The following is a 17241-nucleotide window of genomic DNA, read 5'->3' as shown; positions in this document are numbered from 1 at the left end:
AGTCCTGAGCAGGCTGAAGAGCACTGAAACCAGATGGCCGGGTCACTGCCCTGCCCTGTGAACTTTATTTGCTCTGGAAATGCCTCATGGAGTTATATAAAAATAACCTGTGGATTGGCTTGTCCCATGCTTATGTAGTGATATCAGGGCAGTAAACAAATTATATTTCATTAGTTTGACTGTATTTGTAAACATGAATTGCATTACTAATTTGGGGGTGCTCCGGTCTGTAGATAATCTGGATGTATTTAATGGATGAGCTTCCTTCAGTGCCTATAGTTTAAAATAAAATGTGTTTATAGCAGGTAGCAGGGTTGACCTCCCTTCTCTGCCTGGTTTGATAGAAGAGTTCATTGGAAAACCATATGGCAAGTTGAGGGATGCAAGGAGGCCTCTAAAGAGGTTTCATACAGGAAAATTTTGGGGCATATGAGACACGGGGTTAGAAATTTAACTTGGGGTAGAAACCAATTTTGGATTTAGCTGAAGTGTGCTGTTTAAACTTGTTTAGTCTGTTAACTTGCTGTGCTCGAACAAGGCCTGCAGAGGAAACAAAGGAGATTCAAGGCTGCTTAGAAAAGAATGCAAGCTTCCAAGCTGAAGAGAGATAAGGAGGGACCCCACTGACCTTGGAACTGGAGCAGACAAAAAACTGAAGCTGGGTTGCAGACACAGCGACCTTACAGTTCTTGGAGAAATGCATAAGTTCATAAAAACTGATAAGACAGTTTTAATACGGGGCTAGGAAATGAATATGAATGAACCTATTGTGAAACTTTATGCATATGCAACAAGTTAGAGAATAAAATAGACTTGAGAATTCTTAGAGGTGCGTATGTCCTTTGGGGAGCTATCCTGTGTGAAAAACAAGTTCACCCTCGTGTGAAAATTTTAAAAGTTTAATAAAGGACAATAGGAGACAAAAGACAGTAAAACAAAGATTACGGGCCAGGTGCATCTTGGCACTCAGCCAAGAGCACACCTTCACCTTCAGGGACACCCCTTAAATATATTTTCCATTACATCAGCCCACTGCATATTCATAGACCCTTATGCATATGCATAAACTAGTTTACATTTTCCAGGAACTATTTTACATGGCCCCTCCTTGGGTCCACCATTTTAGAGCATGCATATTTCTTGGCTGTGGTTTTAGCTCCTTCTCCTTATCGCTTCCAGTCTGGGCCTTGGTCCATACTTTCTTCAGATGGCAGATGCTGATAGTTGGCATATCAATAGCAGGGTCCTCATTACATGTTCACTGGATGTTATCCCGACCAAACAGACAGTTCACTCCTAACTATATCAGCTACCACTACTACGATGTCTAAGCTTTTGTTAATAGCAGAAATAAAAGCAAAGTTATTTTAACATTATACATATAACATTCATCTTAATATTTGCGAAAAGCCAACAACATAAGTATTTTTAACACCTGCATGCGTCTAGCACTGGAATAAATAATACCATCTTCATGACTTTTACAAGTTGTGGAGCTTTTTTTTTGCAAATCACACAGACCTGAAGGCTAATCATGTTCATCAAGTTGGGCCTCACCACAGGTGATGGGGAGGTCAGGGTGGCCCATGTTCATGCATGATAGAGATGGGCCATGGCTCTGCCCATTCTCTGACATCTCACACTGGACCTTTTCTAAGCTTGACTGAAGCTTCTGCCAGCAATGGAAATAGAAAATGCCTTTATCTTGGAGGACTTCACTCTTGCACCCAAGTGAAAGCCCACTCCTCATCTCAGTATAGATGCAGCTCATGCAATGTTATACTTTCCTGGCCTGGACATGAAACATCTTCAAGACAAGGACCAAGCTAGAAGAGCCAAAAAGACTAGCCATTCCACGGGAGAGGAGGAAAATCCATCCTCTACCATTTTTGGTGGTCAGCAAAGTCAAACAGGACAACATTTAAACCCTCCTAGAAAGGGTTCCATAAATGATATTTTGAACACTTAACATCACTGTATTATTCGCTGTTTATAATTTAAATACTACTTGCATTTAGGTCCTGGCTTGGAGAAAGCTCTGGAGCATAGCTTTGCTTTCTGGGGAGTATAACCTAGTGAGATGAGTAGTTTATAGCACTGGAATTTGGAAGAGGCTCAGGAGGTACTGTGGGTCAGAGACTGAAATGGTTCATGCCTTAAACATTGTTATGAAGGGGTTTTGCCCATTGTCTTGGGTTACAATGTAAGATTCAACCAAGCGTATGTATTATATCACCATCTGTTAAAACCAGGTGGGGCAGTGTTCTTTATCTCTTCCATGACCCATCCCTCAAACCTCCCAAGGAGAGGGTATCTTCTGTTAATGGGCCATCAAGCCTCACTTCATGACTCATAAAATTATAACATCCCATTGTGAGATGCACAGAGGGAGGAACCAAGCCTTCCTACCTGGATATAATCTGAGGTTTACAACACCACAGAAGCCTTATCCACTGAATTCCCAGAGGACAAGAGCTCCATAACCACCACCAGACCTTCAGAGGAAAATCAAACCCTTCTACAGGATCACTGCTTCAACAGAACCACATCTATCACTTCAAGAGGACTACAGCCACCATTTAATCAGACTACTACCAACACCCTGACCAACAGGGTGTCAGGTTGCATTCTGACTCTGTCAGTTTCTGTATTATTGCATTTATTTTAATTTTCCTATTAAATTGTATTTCTCACTTAGGATCTCCCACTGGCTTGCTTTTAAACTGGCACGCCCATTATAGCAAAAACTGTATAAAGAAGCTACAACCACAGAAGCCCACCCTTCCTTGAAGATGCCAGACTGGAATGTTGGAGAATTTACTCAGACATGTCTTGAAGGAAAAAAAGGCCATGAAAATATACAGCTGATGGAAAAGTAAAAAGGCAGCTGAAAGCAGCAATTCTCAAGCCTATTTCTGTAAACAACAAAGTTCTCAGGCACATTTCTGTAAACAGCAGAGTTCTCAGGCTGTTTTTTCATAACAGGTAAACATTCTGTCCTTGGCTGCTTTGGGAAAGCAAAAGTGACAAACATGGAGGCCTTGAGAACCATTCATATCAGGGTGCAAAAACAAATCTTGGTTTCAATAACAAACCACAGGTATTGAAAACAAAAGGGGAGGTTAATGTGTAATCTGTAACCTATGATGAGCTCGGGTTTTGCAATATGTATGAGCTTAATTAACACTCTTATAAAATGTGCCTGGTGGATCAATAAATCGGAGTTCGATGCTGATCAAAGGATGGGTCATCTCCCTTCGCTTCAACACTGGAACTTTGTACTATGAGTTAAGCCACCTAGATAAGATAAAGGTGACACTATTGTTCAATCATCTCAGGTCTAGGGAGATGCAAACAAGGCTGAGGAAAAGGAATGCATCCACAAGAAAGCCAAACGCAGCAGAAAATCATCCCTGGATGGGTTTGGAGTGAGGGAGACCACAGTCCATAGAAGCCAGGTTTTCACAGACTCCCCCATCATCATGGGGGGAAGGAGGGGGTTTCAGGTGTGAGTCAAAATCTCTGGTCAGTGGCACTGAATATCCATCCTCACACAAACTGGCCAAGTGGTGAAACCCCCAATCCCGGAAAAGGCCACAGGCACCGGACATTCATTTGAGAAGAAGCTAAGAGAGTGTCATAATCCATCAAAGACCCCCCCAAATTGCTCCCCAGAGGCCTTGCACCTCAGGACTGCATGTGATGCAAAATGATGCAGGAGATCAAGTCTGCTGCAAGAGACTGCCCCCCTTCCCATCTGGGAAGGTACCTGGGTATTCCCACCTGGTCTAAATGAATATTAATTCATCAGATTCTCTGCTTTTTGGGGGACCCTCACCACCAAGAAGACCAGCTGGAGAGGATCAATGGAACATTGTTGGGATCAACAGGGTGGTGATATTTTCTTTAATCTGTCTCTATTGCTCTCTTTCTGTCCCCTCACCTCTTTTCTATTTCTTTCTCTTCCTCTCTCTTTCTCTCTCTCTCATATTTATTATAAAATAAAACCCATATTATTGACTTTGGTATATGGTGTTGTTTGCACCTTAATTCGGGCAGAGGCATTTCTAATAACTTTAAAAACCAGACTGTAACACTGTGACAGCACCAGGGAGTGATCAAACATCTCTGTCCATGGATGCCTGGGGTCTCACCAAGAGCTTCTGAATCAGAGCTACTTGCCACAGCTTCATCAAGAGCATCTCATTTCACACAGACATGACTACAGAAGCTCCTTTGCTATACTAAAGTACTGGAGATGGTAGGACATGAGGTGGGACCATCAGCTCTTCCATGGCCTCTGCTCTTCCTCCAGTCACCTATAGCAACACTTCTGGCCTCTCTGCCTGCACCCTACTGACAGGCCCTGAGAACTGAAGCATACTGAGATCCCACCACACCATCCCTGTCCATGCTACTGCTACCAAAGGGACAATAGGACAAAGCAGAGTAAGATGATGATAGACAACCTGCTTTGAGCCAACAGCTACAACAAAAGACTGGGAAACCATAGGACAGAAGACATTTATTTCCAGTCCTGTGTGGGATCCTATCACCTCTGCACCCTGATTTCCCAGCTGGCAAATGGGAACAATTTACTCATCTTCCTATGCAAAGTGCATTAGAGTGTGTGACTGATAAATGCAAATCACAACAATTATTATTACTCAAAAAAATGATCTATTCACATTTAAAGTAGAAAAAGCTTTTAAATTACAGATGATATCCTGTGCCGAGACTTGCAAAGGTCCTGGCTTCACCCAGCCATGAGGCATTTCCCTCTCACAGACTTTCATCACACAATTTCCTCCAAGTTGGATATAAATCAGATGAACATTCACTCATTTCTTTTCAGGGTGTTTTGGCCACTTTGGGAAGAGCAGTAAATTGTACTGGTGGCCTTCAGTGTGGACTTGATTCCATGATGGCCACAGCTCTCTGAACATTTCTAATCACAGAGGTCTCCAAAATGCATTTTGTGGTGAAGGTCCAGGCTACCAGGCACTGTGACCACCACTCTGTGAGCATCTATCACCTATCAGTTGACCATCAGCTGATATATAACTTGCATCAAATGCCACTGACCAATTCTACAAGAACAACTCACCAAAGATCTCACAACCATCAGACAGACACAAACACTTCATATTTCACTAAAAAGAATTTGGGCAGAAAGGGAAAACCAAGATCAGAAAACTCACGGTTCTCCTAAAGGAGATGCTGAGCAAACTCCCAGGATTAGGAATATACATGAATTTGAAATTCCTCCAGCTTGGGTTACCAAGGCAGCTGATAATCAGAGCCAACAGGAGCTGTGGGTACTTCCCATGTCTCCAAAGATCCTGAGGTAACCAAGCGAGTGGTCACTTGAACCTCCTGCCCCCTGGTCTCACCATGACCTCTCTGTCTGGCTCCAGATCCAGGATCAGCAGCAATTACCCACGCAACACAAGCATCTCACACCTTGAACTAGCAATGTCTCTGAGGTCCTATGGGGTTGTGGAGGAGCAAGTAATTAATTATCAATATATCTGAGGTCTAAAGCACACAGGTGGGAACATAATGTTCTTTACTGTTGTCATGGTTTAGGCCTGGCACAGAGCCAGTGCCCCCGTGAGAATACCCTCTCCCTGGTGTCTGCTGTGAGATGTGACCAGGAATAAGCAAAGCAGGCTCCTGCTTAGAAATAAAGAAAACTTTATTAACTAAACTACAAGAAAAGAAGAAAAAACTCTAAGGGAAAAAAAAATGAAAACCTTACAAAAAGCGCTTTCCTCCTCCTCCCCACCAAAATTTCCCACTGCAATACATTCCCCCAAATCACCAACTCTCAGTCCGGCACCACCCTTTAGAATACTCAATCTTCAGTTCATGAAGAGGAGAGGAGTCCTTCTTGCACCATAGGCTTCCCCTGGAAACACGTTGAAACCTCGTGTGCTTCCATGTCACTCAGCACTGCCCGGAAAGTCCTTTGCCATTGTGACATCTTTCCTTCCATGCCCAGTGCTCTCACCACTGTGCATGGACCAGAGCTGCTTCTAGGGTTGTCTTTCAAGGATGCCTTGTCTCCTTCCAAAAAGGCACAGTCTCTCCTTCGGGACATCTGTTCCCCCCAATTTTTCACCCCCTGGGGCCGAGGGGTACTCACACTGAACCCTCCTGGTTCTGAGGCACTGCCTCCCCCTAAATGCAGTCTCTGTGTCACAGGAAAAAACTGGTTCAGTCTATGGCCACACAAGAAAAGTCCAGCCAGAAGGCCACTCCGTCATCTCTCCCCCCACTCAGCCAGTCTTCTCCACTTCCCTCGGGCCTATCCCTTGTTATCTCATCACTTATCTCTCTTCTTATTCAGCTCCAGGAGGATCAGCATTTTGCAAGGTCTCAATCATGCAGGAAAAGGGTTAAAATTTTCAGTCTCTGCCTGTCCCAGAGCTCCAGAACTCCCACACTGCCCTCACACTCCCCCCCCCCTTCTCCTCCTGGGCCAGCGCCACTATCAAATTCAGATGCTGGCTCTCTCTCTCTCTCTTCCCTGGGGGGGGGCTGCCTGATGTCTCTTGGTCTCTTCCACCCTTCCATCCTTGGGCTGGGCCTACCTCATGGCCGTGTGGCTTTTCCCCTCCCCCTGCCCAGCCAGCAGCTGGGACAGGGGCAGAGATCCAAAGCCTTTCCTGACAGAAGTCCCAAAGAGAGCCTCCCAGGGCTGCAGCTCTGGTTTTTAACCCCTGTGTGTTCTCAGAGGTGTGTCCAAACCCCACTGGCCACTGGCCACATCAGGTGCCAATATCAAAATCTGAGCACCCATTGGTTTGACCACAGCATCCCCGAATTCCCACTTCCTGGTCAAACCAGCACAACTGTTCAAGTGACTGAGCACTGAAACAGATTGTCCAAAGAGGTTGGGAAGTCTCCCTCACTGGAGATATTCAAGAACCATCTGGATGCAATCTTGTGCAATGTGCTCTAGGACAACCCTGCTTAAGTGGAGAGGTTGGATCAGATGACCCACTGTGGTCCCTTCCAACTTTACTCACTCTGTGATTCTGTGATAATGATGAATGTGCAAATAGAAAAGCACAGCTGTTAACCTTAGCAGTTGCTAGAAATCTTGGAGCAGTGTCTTGGTGGAAGCTCTGTGTTGACCAAGAGGGGGAAGTAGCATGGTCTGCATACCACGAACAGCAAACACTATTTTGTCCTGGATGTTCACCAGCACCTCCTCTAGCAGTACCCAGGTAATAGAGTTCTCTTCCTCGTTACTTATTTTTGTTGCCACCCTTCCTATCTTGCACCTTTCTGGATTTCCAAACACTTGCCAGGAACAGCAGCTCAGCTGGATAACAGCAGTTTATCACCACCTAAAAGCCTTGTTATCCCATGAACCCAGACACAATCACAAAGCAAAATGTCATTGTCTGCCCTAGCCAGACCTTACAGTGAGCAGAGGAACACAAACAGACCACAGGACACACAGACATAGGGAACTAATGATACCTTTGAGACCCAGAAACCAACCTCTCAGTCCTGTAGAGAGGGACTGGTGGGGAGACAAGGGACCATGAAGAAATACAAATCAGTTTCCTTGCCTTGCTGGGTTGTCACCAGAGCACCATTTGACCCAACCCTGCAGACACCCCATGGCTATAATGCCTGGATGAGGCAGCTCTCGCTCAGCAGGCTTGCTCCTCTGGAGCATGTCAGAACATCCTTGTTATATTTGTTTAAGTCCCAGTGCTGCAGGAACCCTGAGGCGGTGATGTGTCCTTTGTCTTTGCAAGTATGTATGGGAAAACTTCAGGCTACCTTTGGATGTTGGGAGACACCATGAATCCTCTCCTGGGCAGCCATCCCCAGAGACAGGGCAAAGCATCCATGTCCCCAAGAGCATTCTGTCCCCAGGTCAGTAACCCCCTCTTCATGGAGGTGGTAGGAAGAGAAGGGATTAAGCACAGCAGATCCCTGCTCATCCCAGCATCTGCAGCAGTGCTGGTACTCCATTCCATAGTAAAATATATTAATATAAATCTCCTAGCCCACAGGCAGCATTTCCCAAAGCATGAGCTCAGTGTAAAACCATGCTGGTTTGAAGAAATCCCTCAAACAAGTGTAGAGGAGCTGTTTTATATGGGTGGGGATGGTTTGATGGGCAGTTTTCAAGCCCTTCCTCTCATTAGGGCAAGGTCTGAGCCCCAACACCATATGCATATCTGCTTAGAGGCCACTTCTGTCCCTGAAAAAATGCCCAACATCAACTTGGGGCTATGACTAGTACCCCAACAGAAATGGATGGATGGATGGATGGATGGATGGATGGATGGATGGATGGATGGATGGATGGATGGATGGATGGATGGATCCCGCTTGCAAATGCTGCTGCTGGAGGTACTCAGCCTTGCAGCCTGGGGGGATGCACCGGGGGCCCAGCTGGATTTTTCCAGCAGGATGTATTAATATTTTAAGCTCTTCAAATGAAACATGTTGTCTTTATTAGGCAGAGGTGCCAAGGGATCTATGGGGATAGGCCAAGTTTGGAAAGAGGGATATAAGAGAAGGAAAAGTGGATGCGGATGCAGGTGCTGCTTCATCCAGGCATCATGGCTGGAGAAATTCCACTTGCATTTGAAATGAAGCTGCCCCATTGAAACACCAGCTTGCCTGTGGATGAATGAAACCAGGCTGGGAAAAAAAGCAGGAAGCTAATCCCATCTGCTATGAGGAGCTTTTCTGCATGGGAGTTCCTGGTTTGCATCATCTGGGTTCTAGGAAGGATTTTCGTGGGTTCCTGAAAGATGGCAGAAGGATGCTTTCCCTGTGGGATCTAAGAACTTTCTAGCAAGAATGTGCTTGGTAGTGCTTCACCATGGGATGGGACTGGGACCATCAATCTGTTGAACTAACTGTAGAGGGACCTCTGCTTCTCTGCAAGCCAGGACTGTTGGATGAATGAAGCCCTGGTGGCTTATCCCATCCCTAAAACCTGCCCCTGTAGTGGAAGCCCCTGAGCTGGGTGGTACAGGGAAGCGGGAAGCCTTTGGATAGAACTCAATGCACCCAGAGGACTACAAACAGGTCCAAGAGGCATGGGGCATCATAGAATCATGATTACGGTTGGAAGAGACCTTTAAAGGTCATTTAGTCCAATCTCCCTGCCACAGGCAGGGACATCTTCAACTAGATTAGGTTGCTCAGAGTCCTGTCCAACCTGACTTTCAATATTTCCAGGGATGGGGCATTCACCACCTCTCTGGGCAACCTGTGCTGGTGTTTTACCACTCTCAGAATATTTGTTCCCACAGGCCCTACTAGAAAGTCTGTCCCCATCTTTTTTCTAAGTCCCCTTTAACTACTGGAAAGTGCTTTAAGGTGTCCCCAGCACCTTCTGTTCTCCAGGCTGAACAACCCCAACTCCCTCAGCCTATCCTCTTAGGAGCAGTGCTCCAGCCCTCTGAGCATCTTCATGGCCTCCTCTGGACCCACTCCAACAGGTCCATGTCTTTCCTGAACTGAGGACCTCAGAGCTCCGTTATGACCAGAGATCTTGGATTCCTCCTTTAAAAGAAAGGGAAAAAAAAACTCAGACTGATGGATGTGCAAAACCACATCAGGTAGGAGAGCATGGGGAGCAGCTGGCCAGATTCATTGTGGGATGGATTTTCCCTTCATTTGACCAGACATTGTACTGGACATGCAAGGAGAGAACTGAAGGAGTTAACACTTCTTGCCAGAGATATTAATGGCACCCAGAGTTCATGCAAAGCTTCATATCAGGACCCTTTACTAAATTATTTTGATCATGTGTCCTAGGGTGACATTATGATGCTTGTATCCCCAATCGTCTGTTCTGTTTATAATGCAGGGAGAAGAAGGAGCACAGAGTTTTGTTATCAGCTGCACTCTCCCTCACAGTCTGCTGGAACACAGAACTCCACTGTTGTTGTCTGGGCATGGATGGGGCAGAACACCATGCTCCTTTTGCTTTTTAGTTAGTTATTTTAGCTAGCTTAGGCAGTCTGAGTTTTCCCTGGACTGGTTTTCTTTCCCTTTTCTTGGAACCATTCAAACCTGCTCCAGACTGGGACCCAGGGAAAAACTGAGAGCTTGCACTTTGTAGCCTACCGGGGCCTACTCTGCAGCCTTTCCCAGCACCAGAGGGAGTGATAAAAGAGCAACCACCCACCAGAGAAACTTTCTGAATTTGTCATCTTTTCAGAGCAGCGAATGAGTTTTGTCATCTGGTATTGTTCATTTTGTGTGCTGGGGAGTGCTTTGCCTGTTAAATAAACAGGTTTTTTCCACTTCTCTCCGAGGAAATTTTTCCTGAACCGGTTAGGGGGAGGGGCCATGTGGGTTTGCTTTCTGGGGGGCCCCTTTTGGAGGTTTTCTCCCAAATTTGCCCTAAACCAGGACATCATGGGAGAAAACACTGCAACTGTTTAGTCTGCAAGAAGGTGGTGGCTCTGGTGCAACACTCAACATCACTGAGTAAACATGCTGGAAAGCCAAAGGGCTGAGAACTCTCTTATCCACCTGCTTTTCACCGTCTCTTCCACCACTTTGGTCAAGCATCCCATAGGTATCAGTTACTGGTGCTGGAGCTCCCTGATGAAAATATGGCTCTGAGCTCCCTGGGATGCGGGACAAGCAACCACTGAAAACCAGGATCTGAAGGTGAAGTACCAGTCTGCTAAAAATGCTAATTACCCAAAAGAGCTCAGAAAATCTTTCTCAGGGGATAATATTTTCAAAGCTTATGCAGCCAGGGATCTTCTGCTATCGGAAATGTTCACAGAATCATAGAATATCCTGAGTTGGAAGGGTCCCACAAGGACCATGGAAGTCCAGCTCCTGGCCCTGCACAGGACAGCCCCAAGAATCACACGATGTGCCTGAGAGCATTGTCCAAACACTTTTTGAATTCTGGCAGTCTTGGTGTCATGACCACTTGCCACTCCTTGTATGGCTTCCTTCCAGATCATTCACCATCTTTGTTGCCCTTCTTTGGACATTCTCTAATACCTTTATATCTATCTTATATTGAGGCACTCAAAACTGCACACAGCCACGGTGCAGAGCAGAGCGGGTCAATCACCTCCTTTGACTGGCTGGCAATGCTTTGCCTTATGCACCCCAAGACCATTTGCCATCCTGGCTGCCAGGGCACTGCTGACTCTTACTCAACTTGCTATCAATCAGGATGCCCAGATCCCTTTCTGCGGTGCTGGTCTCCAGCCTCTCATTCCCCAGTCTATACACACAACCAGTGTTTCCCCATCCCAGTTACAGAATCTGCCACTTGCCCTGGCTAAACTTCATATGGTTAGTAATTTCCCAGCCCTCTCATTTGTCAAGGTCTCTGCAGGGCCCTCTCTGCCTTCAAGGGAGTCAACAGCTTCTTCCAATTTAGTATCATCAGCAAACTTACTGTTGTGGTTTGACACTGGCCAAACACCAGGTACCCACAAAAGTTATTTGCTTACCTTCATCTGCCACAGTTGAGCAGGGGAGAGGGGGAAAAAATTTAACGAAGGGCTCATGAGTTAAGGACTGGGAGAAAACATTCTAAGGGCAAAACAGGTTCAAATTTAAAGGTATAAGGTAAATGTATTGTTAACAGAGTCAAAAGAGGATAATGAGAAGTAAAATAAGCCTTTAAAACACCTTTTTTGCTCCCAGCCCCTCCCTCTTTACCACTGACAGAGTAGGGAGACAGAGCGTGGGAGTTTCGGTCAGTTTGCCATTTGAGATCTTCTTTTCACTCAGGGAGAGGAGTCTGTTCTCTGCTACACCATGAGTCTCTCCCACAGGCAGTTTTTCCAAAACTGTTGTGGTGTGGGTTGCTCATCCACAGGGTGTAGTCTTTTAAGGCTAGGCTGCTCTAGTTTGGAAGTAAGGGCTTTTTTTCTCTATTTCTGGAAGCAGGGGCCCTCTCTCTCCATTTGGGCCTCCCACTAGATTACAGCTTTCTTTGGCATCCACCCGCTTCAGCGTGAGCACTTTTCTCACAGTCTCACAGGCTGCAAGTGGATCTCTGCATCCCCCATGGACTTCATGCATTACAAGGGGACAGTGTTTCACCATAGTCGTCACTACGGCTTGCAAGGGAATCTTGGCTACAATGCTTAGAGCACCTCCTCTCCCTCTTTCTTTTCCACTGACCTTGTTTCTACCATGTTGTTTTCCTTCATATGTCCTCACTTCTTCCTCTTCTCTGACTAGAAGAAAAGTTGCTGCTCTTAGGTACCATTGCCAACAAGTTCCACTAATTCTATGATTCCTGCAGGATCCTGCAGCACTTAGAGGTTGATTTTGTCCAGGTTTGCATCAGGGAACATGCCACTTTTTCACCATTGGCTATGTGGTCTCGCTGCCACCGTGCAGGCGGTGGCAGCCGCTGTGACACTGGTGCTATTTAACACTTCTCTTCATGCAGGATGCTGGGAAGGAGAAGCCACTGCCATCACCCCTGCCCTTCTGCCTGTGGCACGACTAGCTAGGGGCGGCCAGGCAGTCAAAACTCGCAGCGGGCCTTGCCAAGATGGCAGCAGCTGTGCCAAGATGGTGGTGGCCGTTGAGCCTCCCCCCCGAGGAAAAAACTGTTTTCATTTTCTTCTTAAATGTGTCATCACAGAGGCATTACCAACCTTTCTAATTGGGCCAGCAGCATGTCCATCTTCAGAGCCATCAGAGATTGGCTTTGTTGGACATGGTGTGAGCTTCTAGCAGCTTCTCACAGAAGCTACCCCTGTAGCCCTCTCCCACAAAAAAAAAAATTCAGGCTGTGCCAAATCAACACAGTATCTCTTTGAGTCCTGTGTCCAAGTCTTTTATGAAGATGTTGAAGAGATGTATTTGGTTGGGGTTTTTTAATTGCTGTAAAAGACATATTAACTTTTTCTGCTCATCCCCTGAAGCATGCAGGTATGGAGCATCCTACAATGCCTCCAAAACTGCCTGTCCATGCTGGAAAAGCTGAGATTACAGAAAAGAGCTGCAGAAAACATTAACCTGCAAAAGCCTTCAATCCCTCCAAATTTTCTCTAAAAGGATGCTCATGAGTACTATGGCATATTTTACATCATATTGGTAGACTGAGCATCTCTGTGTAAGACTACTGGATGGTATGGGCAGGAATATTAAAGATATGCAAGGAAACACAGTTTGCTCTTATTAACAAATCAGAAATGGCAAGGTTTTGTTTTTCTAGCCTGACACTATTTCCTTAGCCAGTACAACTTTGTTCTCACCATCTTTGCTTTTAGTTCCTGCTGCTCCTGGACTGGAGCCAATATTGCTGGATTTGGGTTCCCAGTGCTGCCAGAGATGCTCCTTCTAGCCCTTCTTGATTAAAAAATTAATATGTAGAGCAATAGGGAAGGAAGGAAGGAAGGAAGGAAGGAAGGAAGGAAGGAAGGAAGGAAGGAAGGAAGGAAGGAAGGAAGGAAGGAAGGAAGGAAGGAAGGAAGGAAGGAAGGAAGGAAGGAAGGAAGGAAGGAAGGAAGGAAGGAAGGAAGGAAGGAAGGAAGGAAGGAAGGAAGGAAGGAAGGAAGGAATTTATCACTGGGAAGGTAGAAGGAAGCATTGGTTTTGGATGCTCAGCACAGGGGGAGAGCACTGAGGAGGCCACACATTGTTTTCTCCTGTCCTCAATACTTGCATGCTGTGTTTCATGCTGGTATCAGCCCTGGCCAGGTATGGGACAGGGACCTTAAACAATTCTTATGCATCTCATTCCTCACCCATTACATATCCTCTGGCTCCTTCGCTCCTGGGACTCATCCTACCAAAGCCATTTCACACCATCTTTTTGCATTTGCTTGTTTAAATGCCAGCAGTAGGAAATTATGAGGCTGTGCAAAATGATCCCTACGGGGGGGGGGGGGGGGGGGGCGGTAATGTGGACTCCATGGGCAGCACTGATTCCCCAAACCCAGATTTTGACAGATAGGTATATACAAAAGCATCCAGCAGTGAAAAAATAAATGAGCCAAAGCCTGGTTGGGGGATGCTGAGGGTGCCCATGCTGTGACACCCACACTGCAGGTCCCACAGGACTGTCCCTCTGGGGTATCACCGCAGCAGGCTAGCTGTCAAGACTAGCCAAAATCCATTTGGGACAGTCGGTGCTCAAGCACACCAATCAAGCCCATTTGGTTGGAAACTGAATATGGTACAAATCCTTGAGGCTCAACTAGAAATCCTTAAAAAGATTTCCTGCTGGCGAGCACAAGAGCATCCTTCGTATCCTATGTGCCCAGGAAAAGCACAAGCTATCCCATTTTCCCCCTTCCCAAGAAAGAAAAGGAGGTCCTGCCCTCTCCAGTGTCTTTCTACCCAAACCCCAGCTTTGGGCTGATGCTGGCACCTGTGTTTGCTCTGGCCTTGGCTCAGGATGTGACATCCCTGGCACCTGCTTCTCCCATGTGCTCCTCTTCCAGAAGGATGCTTCATCCCCTATCAAAGTGACTAGTGGATGTGGGGGTGTTCAGGACAGGTCCCAGGCAGGGACCCTGCATTTCAGGGTCTCAATAAGCCTCAGAAAATCCTGTCTACAGGTGAAGCAAAGGGAATCACCTAAGAGCACAGCTGGGGATGGCAGGGTGGCTGCAGGTAACAGCAGCAGGGATCTTCCAATCCCACAACATCACAAAGTCCCCTCCTTGTGGCAGCTGCAGCAGCCTGAGCCAGATTTTTGCAGGAGCAGGCAGGAATAGAGGGTCTGGCAGGAGGGTGCCTCAGGCCAGCTGAGTCCCTGGGCTGGCAGGAACATGGTCCTGCATCCTAGGACTGGATGTGAGCTTTTTAGAAGAAAACGGAGAACCAGAGATGATGCTAGTCCAGCCTGGTCTGAGGGGTCTCAATGCTGAAGTGCCTTCCAGGCCTCTAGCGCAGCAGATGGAGTGGGATCCTCAAGCATTTCCTCAACTCTAAATCAATGGATACATGGATTTTGAGGCACTTTTTTTTTTTTTTGCTACCTCTCCTATCAAAGTCCCAGGGGACCCCAAGCATACTCACCCACCAGCAGCTAGGAGCCCACTCCACCAGTAGCCCATTTCCTATATCTGGCCCAGAGCTGCAGTCTGCACTTAGAGCCCAGCAAAGCCTCTGCTCTGCATTGCCTCCATGCTGTAGTTTACACACATGGTGTGCATGGATCCCACCTCTGGTCTGAACTTGGCTGTGCTTTTAGCAGGCAGTGGCAGCAGGCAGCAGCTCAGCCAGGGATGTTCCTGACATTGCTCACCACTAACGTGTTGGTGTTCATATGTCTGAGACAACATAAAACAAACCACTCCATGTTTCCTCAGACAAACAGTAGCGTTTATTGAATCCAACACCCTTTTATAAACAATTCAAAAAGTCCCGGTGCTACAAAGTCATTGGTCTGGTCTGTGTGCCCCCAGACTCTGAACCAACCAAACGCTTGCATTTTAGGAGAGCTGCCATTGGTTGAAAACTCTGTCAGTCAGCCCAGAGACTAGTTCATGGAGCTGGGCTGGACTTCTTATTCATAACCGGATTAATGCTGACTACAGATCAGCTTGCAGTGCAACATCTCACCCTTTGTCTTTACCAAAATTTGTGACTTGTCCTCTGTCATCCCCTTGCAGGAGTCCCTAGCAAAGAGGGTGACAGAAAACAGCTTGGTTTTAATTTGCATGAATTATATATTAGTGAACGTGCAGCATTTTGGTTTAGAGTCTGTAGGCAAGATTCAAATTAGCATGTCACAGGCTTAATGTTTAGGTTATAAATCATAGCTTATCTTTAGAACAATAAACTACTTAACTCTTAAAACTGTTAAAGAAAGTCTAACTACTAGAAAAACCAATTTGTAAGCAGAAAACTATTTGTAAACATGAAAAATAGTTTGTAAACAAAGTTGTGAGTTATATCTTAACTTTGAACTAAAATTAGAAAATCTTGAAACATTCAACTTTAGGACTGTAAGAAAAAATAAACAACAGATAAGGCAATTTGTAAACAAACAGTGTCTTTATATAAACTGTTATTTCAAAAGTCACAGATTTCTATGAGGTAGTTACTAATTGTTGTGGTTACATGGCTCTGTAATATCTGTTGAAGAGACATCAGGATGCTGTTTGTGGTTTCCAGTGTCCATTGTAATGCACTTACCTTGGGTTTGGGCAGCTGAATTATCATAGGATTATAGTACTGTTATATGATTTATTGAAAGGTATACAACTAAGAGAGGGGGTATACATTCACTCCGACTAAGAGAGGGGGTATACATTCGCTCCGACCTTTCCCCCCCTTTTTTTCTTTTTATTAATAACAAAAAATAGGAACAAAACTATTACTTAGGGAGTTACTGAGGAGGCCTCTTTTTCACTATGAGGACTTGAAAAAACCTCTTCCGGACAAGGCTTTTTCATTTATCTCAATGGAAAAAGGGTTTAAGGGTTTAATTATGTGGTATATGGTAGAGATAATTCATGCTATATGTTATGAACAAAAATTCGGTTAATGTTTTTTTATGAGAAAAAGTTTCAAAAAAGGCAGCCAGACCACTGGCCCTGCCCAAGTTCGGTGTGTTTTGTTATTGTAATCACGGGTCCTTGAGGCTAATCGCTCCTTTTGTATCAGCAGAGCCTTGCCCGAGGCTAAGTTGTACCTTTCTCATAGTGAAGACACCTGAGAAGGTGGGGGGGGTTATGCAAAGTGACTCCAAGACCAATGCAGCATGGTCCTCTACTGTACTGAGAAGACCCCAAAAACAACGAGCCAAATAAGAGTTGAGAGACTGGAGTGATGTCTGGATGTGAGGAGCAGAGCGCTGGGCCTGCAGAGATGCGGGAAACCTTCATCGTTCCTCACCCTGTCCTCGAGATCCCCCGGGCCAGGACTGGGAGGTCTGAGAGAGCCGGACCGAGGTACCATCTTATGGGATCAGGAGACCCTGAAGGCTCCTAAGAGGATCTGATCCCCAGCTCTGCCCCTGGTGGACAGAGCTGTGCATATCCTCCTCCTCTGAGTCGCCTTGGGAGAGACGATGGATGCTGCAGACCGTCGAGCCGCCCAATCCTGAGCTGATAACTTTAATAAAGGCATTAAAAAGGAGAAGAAGTCTCCTGGCCCTTTTTGTTTATTTCAGCATATATGTCTATGTATGTATAAAATATTGTAAAAGCCTAAAAGTTATGTCTTTGACCACTCTGGCTGGGAGCATAGTCTCATTTGTATGCAACTAGTTCCCCGAAAGCGTTAAGATAATATCAG

General features: G+C 45.9%; 1 pseudogene; it reads right to left on the bottom strand.

Annotated features, from left to right (window-relative positions):
* LOC134431520 (CBP80/20-dependent translation initiation factor-like) overlaps nt 1-17241 on the bottom strand; it is a 184208-nt pseudogene that overhangs the window by 27993 nt on the left and 138974 nt on the right.

This window comes from Melospiza melodia, chromosome W (genome assembly GCF_035770615.1).
Source record: "Melospiza melodia melodia isolate bMelMel2 chromosome W, bMelMel2.pri, whole genome shotgun sequence".
In the NCBI taxonomy this organism is placed as follows: domain Eukaryota; kingdom Metazoa; phylum Chordata; class Aves; order Passeriformes; family Passerellidae; genus Melospiza; species Melospiza melodia.
This window is presented reverse-complemented; position numbering and strand designations above follow the sequence as displayed.